The following is a 16927-nucleotide window of genomic DNA, read 5'->3' as shown; positions in this document are numbered from 1 at the left end:
TGTGACCGTAAGCAATAATACTACATATTTTTCAGCATTAACAAAATATGAAAACTAGTGGAGGATAATTGTGAATAGAACAATCCTTTTTATTACTCATAATGATAATATTAATTATAGGTTGCTCATTAACTTTTTCTGATATCAAGTTTCAAATAGCTATTTACGTGAACTCTGTAACTTGAATAAATTCTATTAACTATAATAACATTTTGTAAAGAATTAAATTATTAAATCTCACGCAAAAAAAGCATCTTTTATGAGTTTCAAGATATTCCTTTAATTATTAGAAGTTCAGAGATATATCATTCAAAGTGACATAGATTACCCAAGATTTTTTTATTTTATTTGTTGGAATTGAATATTAATAAAGAACTAATAAAAGACGGAATCACTTAAAAGCATCACATTGTATTAAAATTAATTATCTTGGGTAACTTATATGGTTTCTTATATTTATTATTATAAAAGATATGATACATAAGTATGCCGTCTAAAACAATAAGTTTTCTATTTAAAACTAGATTAACTTTTGTTTTTTATTATTATCAATACAGTATGAAGTATGGGGGTTATTTCATTATCTCAAGAAGGTAACTTTTGACTTGCGCAGTCAAAAAAGTCAAGTTAGAGAGCTCCCTCTAAAATACATACATGGATACAAATACTACATCACCAATTATCCCATCGGAACTATCGGATAAAATTAATCAAATGGACGTAAAAGAAACAACAACGTATTCCTACAAAAAAAATGTTGCTAGATAAACAGACAACAAGCCAAGCAGAATATTATGACGAGGAACCCCCCTCAAACAACAAAGACGATAGGGGTAAAAGAGTTGATGGTCCAATTGCCTTATCTAAGGAAGACAAGAATCGTCTGTACCATTCATGGCGATTTTCAATAATCATAAAGGTCTTTGGTCGTAGAATGCCCCACCATTACCTCCGATCTAAGCTAGCTGACCTTTGAAAATCATCTGAACAGTTAATTTTGATTGACTTAGGATAGGACTTCTTCTTAGTCAAATTTCGATTAGAGGATATCATGGCTAAGGCACTACACCTAGGCTCATGGTTCATCTCTGAAAAATTCCTATCAGTATGTAAATGGGAACCAAAGTTTGTTACACAAGAAGCTACACTATCTTTTACTGCCATCTGGATTCACCTGCCACAGTTGCCAATAGAATTCTATAATAAAGAAATTCCGAAAAAAAAAGTAGAACGGAAGCTTGGTAAACTACTTAAAATTGATACATGCATATCCTCCACCATGAGAGGGAGGTATGCACGCATATGTATCCAAGTTCCACTTGAAATTCCGGTGGAAACATCGATCATTATCGAAGATAAAAAATAGGCAGTGATTTATAAAGGGAAAGGAATCTTGTGCAAAGGCTGTGGCAGAATTGGCCATACTTTTAAATCTTGCAAGTATAGAAAAGAAACAATAGCACCATCACAAGAAGTCCCAGAATGATCTGAAATGCGTAGTCCTAAAGAAGACAAGGACGAATGGAATATAATAATCTTCTCACGAAGAAGGAAACCAAATCACAAACCCATGCAGGGAAGAAGAAATGAAGTAGGAATTGCAAATCATCCTGATCAAAAATCACAAAAGATATAGGTAAAAATGTTCGATGCAATTTTTGGTAAGTTTCTGGAAACTCAAACCTTTCAATACAATTCTAAAATGAACATCACTCAGGATAATAATCCTAATTGTCCCAATAATTTGACTAACAAATATAAACCCATTTCCCAAACCCCGATAGCCCAACCCAAAGGCCCCAACCCAAGTCCAACGTAAAAGGGAAAGCGAAATCGGGGTCTGAAGAGGTAGGCATGGACGCAACAAATGGAGTGATCCAAGTTGTATCCAATGAGGCCCCCATCACTAACCCAAAACCAAGTATAGACCTGACAAATAATATTGGATTGGGCCACCACTCTCCAACCAAATCAACTAATGGGGTCCATACCCAATCAGAGTTTACAAGCCCAAATGATTTCCTCTGCCCCAGTACCTACATGCCCCCTATTCACTCCCTAACAGAGATCTCTACAGAGAAAACTTCACTAGAATCCATTGACACTCAAGTACCTCACTTTAGAAATTACCTAAACTCAGGTGACATGACACCTTCCGTCTACTCAAACAGATCCACAATTAATTCCAAATCCATGATATCATATGGAAATATCAATACTTAATTTGATGGATATGATTTGACCCCTAAACACAATTACCCCATTATGTATCAAACGCCTAACCTAACCCATAATTTTACTCAAAGAGACAAAGCCAAAAAGCACAAAAATGGAAAACCTCCAGCAACCACCCACCACCGTGACCTCCCTCCCATTGCCGTCGGATAACACACAGGTATCGTGGCTAAAGGTGGAGCTACGGGGCTAGGTAATAGCCTACAACGTCACCTTAGAGAACCAACCGGTGACCCTAATCATCAAAAATCCTGCGCACCTAGCGAGGGCAATAATGGAGGCCCTAAACAGGGCCTTGGCAACCTTTGTCGCAAACCTATGCAATCAATGACTCTTAATGGCAGCACGCATCCCAATCTAGACCTCCCATTGATCAAAAACTTCATCTCTTAAGCATTCTAATTGATTCCCTTATTCCCAGACCCAGTAGCGGAAGACCTAGCGATGACTCCATAATTTGCGACTATCAAACCATCATCCCAACAAGTTCCATCGTTTTCAACTCTAGCAGGGAAGAGCTAAGCACCATTGTTAGGGAATATAACAAAGGAGATCAACAAAGCGTTAGAAATATTGAAGGGGAAAACAACCATGGAGGTAGAAGGGGAAGGTTATGGACCACTCTGAACGGACTAACTCCTACTAGACTCTGTCAGGGTGATAGAGTTCAGTATAGAGAGCAGCGAGATCCTAGTTCTCTTATTCCCCAAGACCTTGACCTAGTGTGGAGTGGGCTTGGGATCTCACCACAATCAAGGAGTGATCAAGCCTCTACTGACATTAACCTCTGTAATGAGCATGAAAAATCAAGAACAAAAGAAATATGTGACGCCTTCTCAGGGGACAGAGACGGAACAGAGAACAAAATCCCCCAGCAAACTACACCCTTAATAAATTACATCATATGGAATGTTAGGGGTGGTATGTTGAGTTCAAGAGTCACCGCCTTGCCATGGTTCAAATGCACAAACCAACCATGTTGGTGCTGTTAGAAACTAGAATGGCCAACCACAAGAAGATGACTGAAGAAATACATTTTGACAAGCTAATTTAGTCCCCAACAGTGGGCCTCTCCAGTGGGATAGTCATGATGTGGAAAGCAGACTGTGTGCAAGTAGATGTATCCACTACTCCCCAAGGTATTCATGCCATGGTTAATATATTACCCTTTCATACTCCCTGGTTATTTTCAGCTATTTATGCTAGGAACTTGTTAGCTTATAGGAGACTGTTGTGGGATAACTTTGTTGCTATATCTAGAGTTATTCTAGGAACTGGTTTGTAGGTGGTAATTTTAATGAAGTCTTAAAAGCTAGAGATATAAAAATAGGAGCAGTATAATCTTAGAAAGAATTGATAGATGTTTTGCCAATAATTGCTGGATATCTTAGTACCCCAAGGCATGTGTAACCTATCTCCCTAGGACCCGCTCTGATTACTGCCCATCACAAATAAAGCTAAAAAGGGATCATGTCAATACCGCCAATAAGCCTTTTAGGTTTGAATCCATATGGACTAGCTATCCATCCTTCCCCAATATCATCACTGAGGCTTTTACCCCAAACTCTCCTCTAATTCAGTCAACACGTATCTTCAAGAACATAGTCACTTAGCAGAATAGACATGCCTTTGGCAATATCTTCTAGAAAAAAAAAGAATTATGGCAAGAATAGCTGGAATCTAAAGATCCCCCAGCTACCAGTTTAGTGACTTCCTCTTGAATCTAGAAGGTTGCTTGATTAAGGAACTTGACTCAATCCTCAGAAATGAGGAACATTTTTGGAAACTGAAATCAAGAGTCAACTGGCTAACTGAGGGTGATTTCAATACTAGGTTCTTTCATACTTCCACTCTCAATAGGAGAATGGGGAACAAAATCATGTCCTTAAAATATGATAGTGGGAATTGTCTATATGAGAATGGAGATATAAAAAATTCCATCCTGAACTATTTCAAGTCCCTTCATACCTCTTCCCACACTTAAGCCCCTCTCACACAACCAGTCCTGTTGGTCTGATCCACACTCTTTCCAACTCTCAAAAAGACAACCTGGACACGCCCTTAAAGGAATGTGAGATCAAAATGGCCATTTCTCGTTCAAACCCTTTAAATCTCCTGCGCAAATAGGTTATACCCTTTCTTCTACCAAAAATACTAGAACATTATGGGGCAATCAGTGATTGACTTCTGTAAATCATGTTTTGACACCCACACCATGAGTGAAACCATGAATGAGACCCTGCTCTGCCTCATCCCTAAGCGCCCCCAAGCCACTATGCTCAAAAACTTCAGACCTATAGGAATTTGCAATACCATCTACAAAACTGTCACAAAGGTTATTATTAATAGGATTAAACCTCTCCTCCCTAACATTATTGGCCCTAGCCATGCCAGCTTCTTATCCAATAGGAGGGCATTTGATAGTTCTATTATTGTCCAAGAATACATTATTCACTTTGGTAAGATGAGAGGGAATCATACCAACATGATCCTCAAAATATATTTAGAGAAAGCCTTTGACAGATTGGAGTGGTATTTCATTAGAGACACTCTTCAGACTTTCAAATTCCCACTTGGTTTAACCAAGCTAATCCTATCATGTATCACTTCCTCTTCCATATCTATTCTGGTAAATGGTGGCAAAACTAACACATTCAAACCAACTAGAGAAATTAGGCAAGGGGATCCCATCTCTCCATATATGTTCATCATGTGCATGGAGAGACTTTCATAGGCTAATTGATAGGGTTGTTTATGATAAGCAATGGCTTCCAATCAGCATTAGTAGGTCTAGCCCCAAGATATCCCATCTCTTCTTTGCTGATGACCTCACCCTATTTGTAAAGGCAAACACCAGAAATTGCAACACAATCACTATAATTTTGTAGTCCTTTAATGAAGCATATGGGCAAAAAGTCAACCTCACCAAGTCTAGGGTGCTCTTCTCCTCTAATTGAAAATTTGACACCATGGAGAATCTTACAAGTGCACTTTCCATTCAAACTTTAACCTCTTTTGGTAAATACTCGAACTTTCCAATGTTCCACAAGAGACCTTCCAGTAGTGATTTTTAGTTCATAATTGACAATATGAAATCTAAGTTTTCTGGGTGGAAAACAAATGTCTAAACATGACTAGAAGGGTAACTCTGGCCAAAGCTTTCCTTAATAGTATACCAAGCCATATCATGCAATTCATCAAGCTAACTACCCAAACAATCAAGCAAATAGATAGAATCCAAAGAAACTTTATTTGTGGTACTACATCAAATAAGAAAAAAATATACCTGGTCAATTGAGATAGAGTCATTAATCAGAAATCCCATGGGGGCTGGGTTTACAGAAAGTGGAATGCAAGAACAGGGCCTCCCATGCTGGCCTTGCTTGGAGAATTTTCCAAAATACCTCTAGCATGTGGGCAAGAGTTCTAATCTCTAAGCACTATAACTGGAACCATACTCCAAAAAAATCAAAATCTCCAATCTGGCAATGTATCATCAAAGGTTGGGATACATGTAGTAAGGCCAGCAGATAGGTGGTTCACAAAGGAAATAGAGTGAGCTTCCTTAGTGATGTTTGGATTCCCAAGAATCCGGCAATAAAGGACATGATTGAGAGTCCCCTCACCCAAAATGACCTTAATGCCAAAGTGAATGCTATCTACAACTTGGGGGAATGGGATACATCTTCTATCTCTCTGAAAATATCACAAACTTAATTAAATCCACATTTATCCTTGCAAACTCTGTCAAGGAAGATATGCTAATTTGGGGACTGACACATAATGTTCTTTTACCACCACTTAGTAACACCGGTAAGCCTCTAAAGAATGGGGAGGGGGTAACTTCAGTTGGATATGGAGGTTTAAAGTTCCAATAAAATAAAAACCTTCATCTGCCTGCTTGCTCTGGAAAGGCTCCCAACAGGAGCCTTCCTACACAGAATTGGAGTTAACTGTATCCCTGCAAGTTGTTTCTGCTTAATAGTTCCAGAAACTAACAACCATGTCTTCTTTGACTTCCCAGATGCCATCCAGTTCTGGTGACCTGGTCTCAAAAAGCTCAATTGAAAGCCAACATATGAACCCAACCTTCACAGCCCAGCTCTGGCCCACTACATGGAACAAGCTAAGGAAAATGCCTTTTAATAATATTATCTCCTAGGAAGTCATACTTCCATTCTGTTTTTGGCACATTTGGTTAACTGGGAATCGTAATATTTTCAATAATAGGAAAGATGACATCTCCACTGTGAACACCACTGCCAAAACTACTGAATTCTACCCAATAGCAGGCACAGGAAGCATTAAGGAGACAATCCCTATCAGGGTCAAGCGGGAGCCTCCCGTAAGGGGTCATTACAAGCATAATGCAGCTAAGGGCAACCCAGGAACAGGGGGAATTGGTGGTGGGGGGAGGGGGGGGTTAGGACACACAGTGGTGATTGGATCCTTGGGTATTTGGAGAACATACCACACACCACCAACACCCTTGCGGAACTAGCTGCATTGCTTAAGGGACTCCAAATTGAAGAACCAAAATGGCTTAATAGCATTGGAAGTAGCCACAAATTCATCAGAGGTAATAAGAATGTTAATCACAGGGAATGTAACTTATGATTCTATTATATGTAAATGCAGGTTGTTGATCCAAGAGATGGCCAGAGTAGTAGTGAAGCACAACTACATGGAACAGATTAGGGTGGCTGATGCATTGGCAAAGGAAGGAGTAAAACTAAGGTTTTTGGGAAGAACAACAATGCTACCAGTTCCTCTGGTGTTTGCAAATGAATTATTTTGGGCAGATATCCTAGGAACTGGAGTAATTAGAAATATTTTGACTTGTAATGTTGACACTTTGGAACAAAACTTCTCTGACTTAGGGGAATTGCAATATCCCCCTAGTAACCATTATTTCGCAATGTAATTATTTATATATATACAATCTCCATTACCCCAAAAAAAGGTAACTTTGGCATTTTGTTGTTTAATCCAGTTATTATGATCCTTAGGTTGTTATACTACATTGAATGTGATATCAAATAATAGAAAGAACATTCACGTATACAACTAGTTTTAATCCGTCGGGCGCTACGTGATCTTAATATACTGAGATGAATTATTCATATTACAACAAAGGTGAAGAACAACATATTTAACCTCCCCCTCCCCCTCCCCCAAAAAAATACAATATAGAATGGAATAGTCGTACGTGGTGTACATTTTCGGGACACACAACTATATTATGTTAAACCAGTGTATTAAAAGGCGTGGACGATAGGCGAGACATTTTATTTAATACGGGACGAGGCAAAAGTATTGAGGCGCGGGGCATAAGCTCCATAGATATTTAATTTTTAATAGTTTATAAATTAATAAAATAAACATATAAATAAAAAATATTAAAATTAAAAAATCAAGAAAATTTTAAAATTCGTAGGAAAATATAAAATCTATATAAATATGTCAATATGACCATAAAAAAATTACTTGAAAAAAGTAAAAGATGTAAAGATATATTACACATATAATTAACGTGACTATGATAGAACAAACTTAGAGTTATAAAAGTGATATTATATTTTCTAATAATTCAAATAATAAAAATATAAAATATATAAAGTTATTGTTTAAAAAACTAAAACTAGATAACGAATGGCATACGCTTGCAAGCGTGGAAGCAAAGTAAGAATTGAAGGAAAACTCTTTGCTTTGTAGTTCACACTTTGCAGAGATAGGTTTAAAATGTATTTGTTATTCAGTAGTAAGCGGCAAAGAGTAAAGATTATGAAATTTTCTTTTGATATTTTTAATAAAATTTACTATGGGTTAATTTTTTGATTTTTAAGTTAAACAAAAAGAGATTTATTAAGAAAATTTGACTCAAATTTGGAAAAGTTCAAGGAACACTCGGAATTTTGGGGCTTACACTTAGGCGAACACCCAAAATGTTTTGGCTTACGCCTCACGATATTTACGCTTCACCAATACGTCTCGTTGTATTTTTAGTATGCCACGCCAGGGGCTCGCCCAAAAAATACCTTTTAAAATATTGTGTTAAACTTCAGATCGGATGATGGTAATTTGATCTCACACTCGAGTTGTAGTTGAATATCGCACATGATGATATGCACTATAATGATGATCACATGTTTGTTGGAATAAAATTAAATTTCATCAAAGTCCTAAAACTCAAAAACAATAGGCGACCCTGCATATTGCATCTTCTGACATAAATTATTAATTAGTGAACATTTAATGGTAATGTAGGATCAAATACTATAACATTCAGGAGCAATAATGATCCATTATCTGCTATACATATAATATATGTATATATATATACCAAAAAAATAAAATAAAACTCTTAAATTGTTTCTTGTGCCAAGCTAAAAATGAGACATGCGCTTCTACATAGAGCACTTTTTGCTGAACAAACCAATTAAATCTCGAAAGGAATGAGGAAAAATGATATTGTATAGCTGTTTTCAAAAAAAAATACCTTTTTATGGCTACTGAATATGAATAGTTTTGACATCAAGCTAAAAGTGATCTTTGTCCAACTAACAATACTTATTGTTTATTCAGCAATTTTTCTTTGTTGAAAACGATGTTTTTTATTATACATATGAGAGGAGACAGGAAAATAGTGAAGGGATTGTATTGTAAGGTGGGAGATGGACCTCTCACCACCAAAATTAAAATTTAGATGATCAACCAACTAAAATTTAAAAATTTCCCACGGCCTATGGTTAATAATTCTTAATTCTTCTTAATTTAGATACGTTTCCTGTGCTATTTTTTCCTACTATTGTCCTCTGTGTACATTCTGTTTAACGTTTCTACATAAATTACTTTGGAGAAAATAATGATCTTTTAGTAAGAAACCACAGGAAAAAATAAAATAGAAAAGAGTATTGTATAGAAGTTGATTTTCAAGGAAAACGAAAAAGGAAGAAATCTGGAGTGGTTAGTGGTCAACAAAGTGGGTTTAAAAATATGAGTTCTTATGTCAAATTCCAGAGGAGGATGATAAAGGGATTCAAAATCATAACAGCTTCTCATTATCCACGTGATTCAGTTAGTTTTAAATTGCTTTCAACAAGAGTCGTGACATTCTAACTCTTGTGTAAATATCTGTTGTACTTGCCTACTTAGATTTGGATTCACAGATCCACTGTATAAATGTACGCAGCAAAGCCAATGGAAAAGCATCACTTTTAGCAACTATTTGTATTCCTTTATGGTACTAGGGCATCAAAGACTCCAACGAGTAATGAACACTTTCTTTTTTCTTTCCCTGTCAAACCAAACCAGCAACAATGCCCTCTTCAGATGCTATTGTTTTTGCTGCTACTGGTGGCAGTGCCCCTCAACCAAATCAACTAATCACCATTAATCCTGCATCCCAAATACCTCTCAAACTCACCGGACTTTCTACTCTCCTCATTGGATATGATCTCATGGGTTATGGAGATGGCATGGAACTACGTCCTCCACAGTTCCTTACTTTAACATATGGTTCAAGCAAGCCTACAAAATCTGGACAAGGTAAGATAGCCTTATGGCCTCAGTGGATTGCACAGTTGCACCAATGATAGCCAATGTCACCACAGCTGCACTTGCTTGGAAAAGTCTTCACACTACATATGCCACCAAATTCCAGGTTCGGATTTTTGGATTTCGTGAACAACTATCTGTGATGCGAAGGAATTCCAAATCTACTACTGATTCATGGGAGAAATAAAATCCTTAGCGGATGAACTGGCATCCATTGGATCTCCTTTAATCAGCGAAGAGTTGATGATTAAAGTCCTTAGTGATCTAGGGCCTGAATTTAAGGAAATTTTAGCAGCCATCCGAGCCCGAGACACACCTATAAGCTTTGAAGAACTATATGATAAACTACTTGGTTATAAAGTTTTCCTAAAGCATGAAGATGACAAGAAGGAACAACTTACTATCACTGCTCAACTCAATTAGAGAAACTCTTCAAACAGTCGACCTCGCAGTAACAACTTCAAAACTAATCGCAAGTCCTTCTCCACAAACGGACAGTCCAGCAATCATCTCAGACAACAGAATGGATATAACCCGCTGTTGCGGAAGCCAAATGTATATAGTGTGAATAAGTCACAACTACTATACCAAAAATTATGACAGCCACCAAATAATAAATAAGACAATAAAGCAACAATAAAGGGAACACCAGAATTTACGAGGTTCGGCTAATTTTGCCTACTCCTCGGACACAACCAATATTTTATTTCACTCCAAAAATACAAGTGAAATAATACTAAAGAGAGAAGATACAAATGCCTTAAACAGATGAGAAGGCAAATGAGAGGTGTGTATCAATCCTAAACATTAGGCCTTCTTTTATAGGGGAAAAATCTCCCCCAAACTTAACTCCCAACCAATGTGGGACTTTGGCATTTTGCCAAACTTCAACAAATCTCCACCTTGGCAAAATTCCACATTTTCAATTCTCTCTCAATAACAAATTTTGGTTGTGTCTTCATCTTCAATCTTCAGTGTTCAACAATGTTGAAACTTGACCGCAGTCACCACCTTTGTCAGCATATCAGCAGGATTCTCTGTAGTATGAATTTTCTTCACCGTGACTCCACCTTCTTCTATGATTTCTCGTACGAAATGATACCGAACATCAATGTGCTTCGTCCTTGCATGATAAACTTGGTTCTTCGCTAATTGAATAGCACTTTGACTATCACAAAAAATTGTGATACCTTTTTGTTCAACACCAAGCTCCTTTAGCAATCCTTGAAGCCAAATTGCCTCTTTCACAGCATCTGTAATAGCCATGTACTCTGCCTCTGTTGTAGACAAAGCAACTGTTGACTGCAAAGTAGACTTCCAACTAACTGGTGCCTTTGCAAAAGTAAACACATAACCAGTAGTTGATCTTCGTTTGTCCATATCACCCGCAAAATCTGAGTCACAATATCCAACTACAAACTGATTGTCTTCCTGCTCAAAAACTAACCCGACATCTACAGTATTATGAATATACCGTAGAATCCACTTCATAGCTTGTCAATGCTCCTTCCCTGGATTGTGCATATATCTGCTAATAACTCCAACAGCTTGTGAAATGTCAGGCCTTGTGCAAACCATTGCATACATCAAGCTACCAACAGCATTTGCGTATGGTACCTTTGACATATACTCTCGTTCAGCTTCATCCATTGGCGACATAGTAGTACTTAGCTTAAAATGGGAAGCAAGTGGAGTACTAACTGGCTTAGTCTTGTCATCTATGCCAAAACGTTGAAGTACTCTCTTCAAATATTCCTTTTGAGATAAACAGAGTTTCTTTGAACGTCTATCTCTAATTATCTCCATGCCAAGAATTTTCTTTGCCTCACCCAAATCCTTCATCTCGAACTCCTTCTTCAGTTGAATCTTCAACTTATCAATTTCTTCCGAATTCTTGGAAGCTATCAACATATCATCAACATATAGGAGAAGATATACAAAGGAACCATCTTTAAGCTTGTGCAAATACACACAATGATCGTATTTGCTTCTCTTGTACCCTTGCCGCAACATAAACTCGTCAAATCGCTTGTACCATTGTCTAGAAGATTGTTTCAATCCGTACAACGATTTTTCAAGTTTGCACACCATATTTTCTTTTCCAGCAACTTTGAATCCTTCTGGCTGAGTCATGTAGATTTCCTCCTCCAAGTTTCCATGTAAAAACGCAGTTTTTACATCCATCTGAACTAGTTCCAAATCCAATTATGCTACCAAAGCCAACATAATTCTAATGGAGGAATGTTTTACAACTGGAGAAAACACTTCATTGTAATCAATTTCCTCCTTTTGAGCATATCCTTTGGCCACCAATCTTGCTTTGTAGCGAACATATACTTGGTTAGGAAATCCTTCCTTCTTTGCAAATACCCATTTGCACCCAATTGCTTTCTTTCCCTTCGGGAGATTGGCCAATCTCCATGTATGATTCTGATGAAGGGACTGTATCTCATCAGTCATGGCAATCCTCCACTTATCTTCTTCTGAACTTTGAACAACGTCTTTATAAGTAGTAGGAACATCATCAGCTACAATTGAGGTTGCACAAGCAACCGTCTCTATGAGACGAACAGGTTTCGTTATTGTTCTTTTTGGCCTGCTGGTTGCTATTGATTCAAGTTGTTGTTGAGATTCCTGAGTTGGAATCTCCTCTACTGGCTCTCCTTCCAGAGGGTAATCTTCATTTGTTTCCTCCTCTGCTTCTTGTGTAGGAAAAATAAATTTTCCCTCAAACTCCACCTGCTTAGAAGCACCTTCATTTTGTTTGGTATCTTCTGTTACCTTATTTACCATAGCAAATTCATCAAAGGTAACATCTCTGCTGAATATTACTTTCTTTGTCATAGGACACCATAAGCGATATCCTTTGACTCCAGAAGTAATTCCCATAAAAATAGCCTTCTTTGCCCTTGGATCCAATTTTGACTCCGTCACATGATAATATGCAGTTGAGCCAAACACGTGCAAAGAGTTATAGTCTACAGCAGGTTTTCCGTACCATTTTTCAAATGGTGTTTTGCCATTAATAGCAGCAGATGGTAGACGATTAATGAGGTGGCATGCATGTGTAATTGCCTCAGCCCAAAATTCTTTGCCCAAGCCAGCATTGGACAACATACACCGTACCTTCTCTAGCAAGGTCTGGTTCATACGTTCTGCCACTCCATTCTGTTGTGGTGTATGTCTAACAGTGAAGTGTCGGACGATGCCATCATTTTCATAGACCTTATTGAAATGATCATTTTTGTATTCACCTCCATTGTCTGTGCGAATACACTTGATCTTCCTGCCTGTTTGATTCTCCACCATCGTCTTCCATTTGAGAAAAATTCCCAGCACTTCATCTTTGTTTTTCATTGTATACACCCACACTCTTCGAGAAAAATCATCAACAAAGGTTACAAAATAGTGCTTCCCACCCAATGAAGGTGTTTTGGAAGGACCCCAAACATCAGAGTGTACATAATCCAAAATGCCTTTAGTATTATGGATCGCTGTACCAAATTTAACCCTTGTCTGTTTCCTTTTGACACAATGCTCACAAAACTCCAAGTTGCAAGCCTTTACTCCTTTTAACAATCCTTGATCTGATAGAGTTTTCAAGGATTTTCCTCCAGCATGTCCCAAGCGCATGTGCCATAGCTTGGTTGCTTCTGCCTCTTTGTCGTCACTGGATGTCACTGTCGCTGTCCCAATAACTATACTGCCACGATAGCGGTACATATTATTATTCTTCCGATTAGCCTTCATTACCACTAGTGCACCGGAGCATACTCTCATCACTCCATTTTCTGCAATGATTTTGAACCCTTTTGATTCTAGGGCTCCCACAGAGATGAGATTCTTCTTCAAATCCGGTACATATCGAACATCTATCAATGTTCTGATCATTCCATCATGGTTCCTTAATCGTATTGAACCAATGCCATATGAGGTAAGAGGGCTGTTATCCGCTGTGTGGACGACTCCATATTCTCCTTCTTGAAATTCCACGAACCAGTCCCTGTTGGGACACATATGATAGCTACAAGCCGAGTCCATCAACCATATGTCTGATGATGTTGATGACTCTGTTGTAACTAATGAGAAGTCTAAATCATCACAATCAGCTACATTTGAATCCATAATGGCCTTTCCATTGTTATGTTTGGCCTTATTCTTCAACTTCGGACAGTCTTTCTTCCAGTGCCCTTTTTCTCGACAAAAGGCACATTCATCTTTGCTGGGTCTGGATCTTGACTTGGATCTTCCCTTCTTTGTCCTCGTTTGATTTTGGGGACGACCCCTCACAAATAGTGCTTCTCCTTCTCCGCCCTTCTGTTTTTCTCGCTTTCTTTGTTCATAGCTGTACAAAGCCGAACAAACTTCTCTGAGAGAAACTTCGTCATTTCCATGGAATAGAGTAGTTTCAAGGTGCTCGTACTCATCAGGAAGTGACACCAACAACATCAAGGCCAAGTCACCATCATCATAAGTTGTATCCATATTTTGCAAATCTGTAACCAACTTATTGAAACTGGTGATATGTTCATTCATCGTGGTACCAGGAACATAGGTGAAGTGAAACAGTCTCTTCTTCATGTACAATTTATTTTGACTATTTTTCTTCAAAAATTTATCTTCCAGTGCTTTCCATAATTTACTTGCAGAAGTTTCCTTTGTGTATGGATATTTCTGCTCTCTAGCAAGGTAGGATCGAATGGTACCGCAAGCAACACGGTTGATAATTCTCCAATCTTCTTCTCCAATAACATCTGGTTTCTTTTCTTCAATGGCCAGATCTAGCCCTTGTTGAAAAAGGACATCTAGAACCTCGCCTTGCCACATCCCAAAATGTCCGGACCCGTCAAATATTTCGACCGCAAATTTCGCATTTGACACAATTCTTGTCATAAGCGAAGATGCCAATGATGACGTATTGTTGACACTTGATGTAGATTCTTCTTGTTTATTGTCTCCCATCTTTGACACAAATATTATTTAATAGCTGACGACACAAATCAAGATTATTTCCTTTCTGGTGTGGAAGATCAGACTAAGCTGCAACCACAGAGCATACTCAGACAGAACCTTGACTCAGTTACCAAGATAAATCTTTTCTGATGTGGAAGATCAGACTATGCTGCAACCACAGAGCATACTTAGACAGTACCTTGGCTCTGATACCAATTGTTGCGGAAGCCAAATGTATATAGTGTGAATAAGTCACAACTACTATACCAAAAATTATGACAGCCACCAAATAATAAATAAGACAATAAAGCAACAATAAAGGGAACACCAGAATTTACGAGGTTCGGCTAATTTTGCCTACTCCTCGGACACAACCAATATTTTATTTCACTCCAAAAATACAAGTGAAATAATACTAAAGAGAGAAAATACAAATGCCTTAAACAGATGAGAAGGCAAATGAGAGGTGTGTATCAATCCTAAACATTAGGCCTTCTTTTATAGGGGAAAAATCTCCCTCAAACTTAACTCCCAACCAATGTGGGACTTTGGCATTTTGCCAAACTTCAACACCCGCGACAATCCAACAATCAACGAGTTCAGTGTCAACTTTGCGACAAATTTAGTCATATAGCTAAAGTTTGCTGCTCAAAATATCACTCTGCTGCTGAATGCAAGCTAATTTCGCTGCTCGTAACAACGTGTCAAATAACCGGTGGGTGATTGACTCGGGAGAGTCACACCACATGACAAATGATCCACAAAACCTCATGTTTGCATCGGATTTTACTGGCACGGACGAGATCATCATTGGTGACGGTAATGGTATTCCTATTTCACATATAGGAAACACTAATCTCTCAAATTTCAATTTTAATTCCTTTGTGCTTAATAATATCCTGTGTGCACCTCATGTAAGAAAAAATCTTATTTCAGTAGCCAAGTTTTGTAGACAAAATAATTACTTCATTGAATTCTTTCCATATTCTTTTATTGTGAAGGATTTGAGAACGTGGGCAATACTTCTTCAAGGCCAGAATAATGAGGATCTATACGAACGGTCATCAATTGATCGTGTCGCCAAGCAGTCACCACCTTCCACTCAGTTTGCAATGTCAACTAGTCATCCACCATTACATTTTTGGCATGCTCGTTTTGATCATCCTCAACCTCGCATCACAAAGTCACTGGTCTCGTTGTTGAACCTTCCGGTGTTTACATCCAAGTCTTTTAATTTTTGTGATTCTTGTCTATCTAATAAGAGTCATCGTCTCTAATTTGGAATAAATACTTTGCAGAGTATTAGACCTCTTGACATTTTGTATTCACATGTGTGGGGACCCTATCCTATTCCTTCCTTTGATAAGTCTCACTACTACATCATTTTTGTCGACCAGTTTAGGAAGTATTCTTGGCTTTTCACAGTTAGAAAAAAATCTGATATCATGTCCATCTTTGATAACTTTAAAAATCAGGTTGAACGATACTTTAATACATCAATTCGTTCTACATATAGTGATGGTGGTGGCAAATACATTGGCCTACGCTCTTTACTTAGTCGCTTGGGCATTTAACATTTCACCAGCCCACCGTACACTCCCAAACATGTTGGGACGGCTGAACGAAAGCATCGTAATATCATAGAGACGGTTCTTACTCTGCTACACCATGCATCTGTTCCACTTCATTTTTGGTCACTAGCATGTCAAGCATCCATTACTTAATCAATCACATACCCTCACCGATTCTCAAAAATAAATCACCTTATCAAATATTATTTAACATTGCTCCCAACAACTCGAAACTCTGTATCTTCGGTTGTTTGTTTTATCCATGGCTTAGGCCATACACAATCCACAAGTTAGACAATAAATCAAAACCATGTGTATTTATGGGATATAAAAAAATGTCAAGCAGTTACATTTGCTACGACCCTCAAAATAAGAAATTTTACTCTTCTCGCCATGTCATTTTTGTAGAGTCGGTATTCCCCTTCAAAAACTATCAAACTAATCTACCTCCTGTCAATCCTACACAACTAGATCCCTGCGTAATTCATGTTGTTGAATTTTCTTCACCTACTGGAGAAGTTCAAACTCCTTCCAAAGCTCTCCTATGATGAGATACAAATGGCGCCGATAAACAGAGATTCCTATTACTCTGCCTTGATCATTGATGAGCC

This window comes from Nicotiana tabacum, chromosome 11 (genome assembly GCF_000715075.1).
Source record: "Nicotiana tabacum cultivar K326 chromosome 11, ASM71507v2, whole genome shotgun sequence".
NCBI lineage: Eukaryota > Viridiplantae > Streptophyta > Magnoliopsida > Solanales > Solanaceae > Nicotiana > Nicotiana tabacum.
This window is presented reverse-complemented; position numbering follows the sequence as displayed.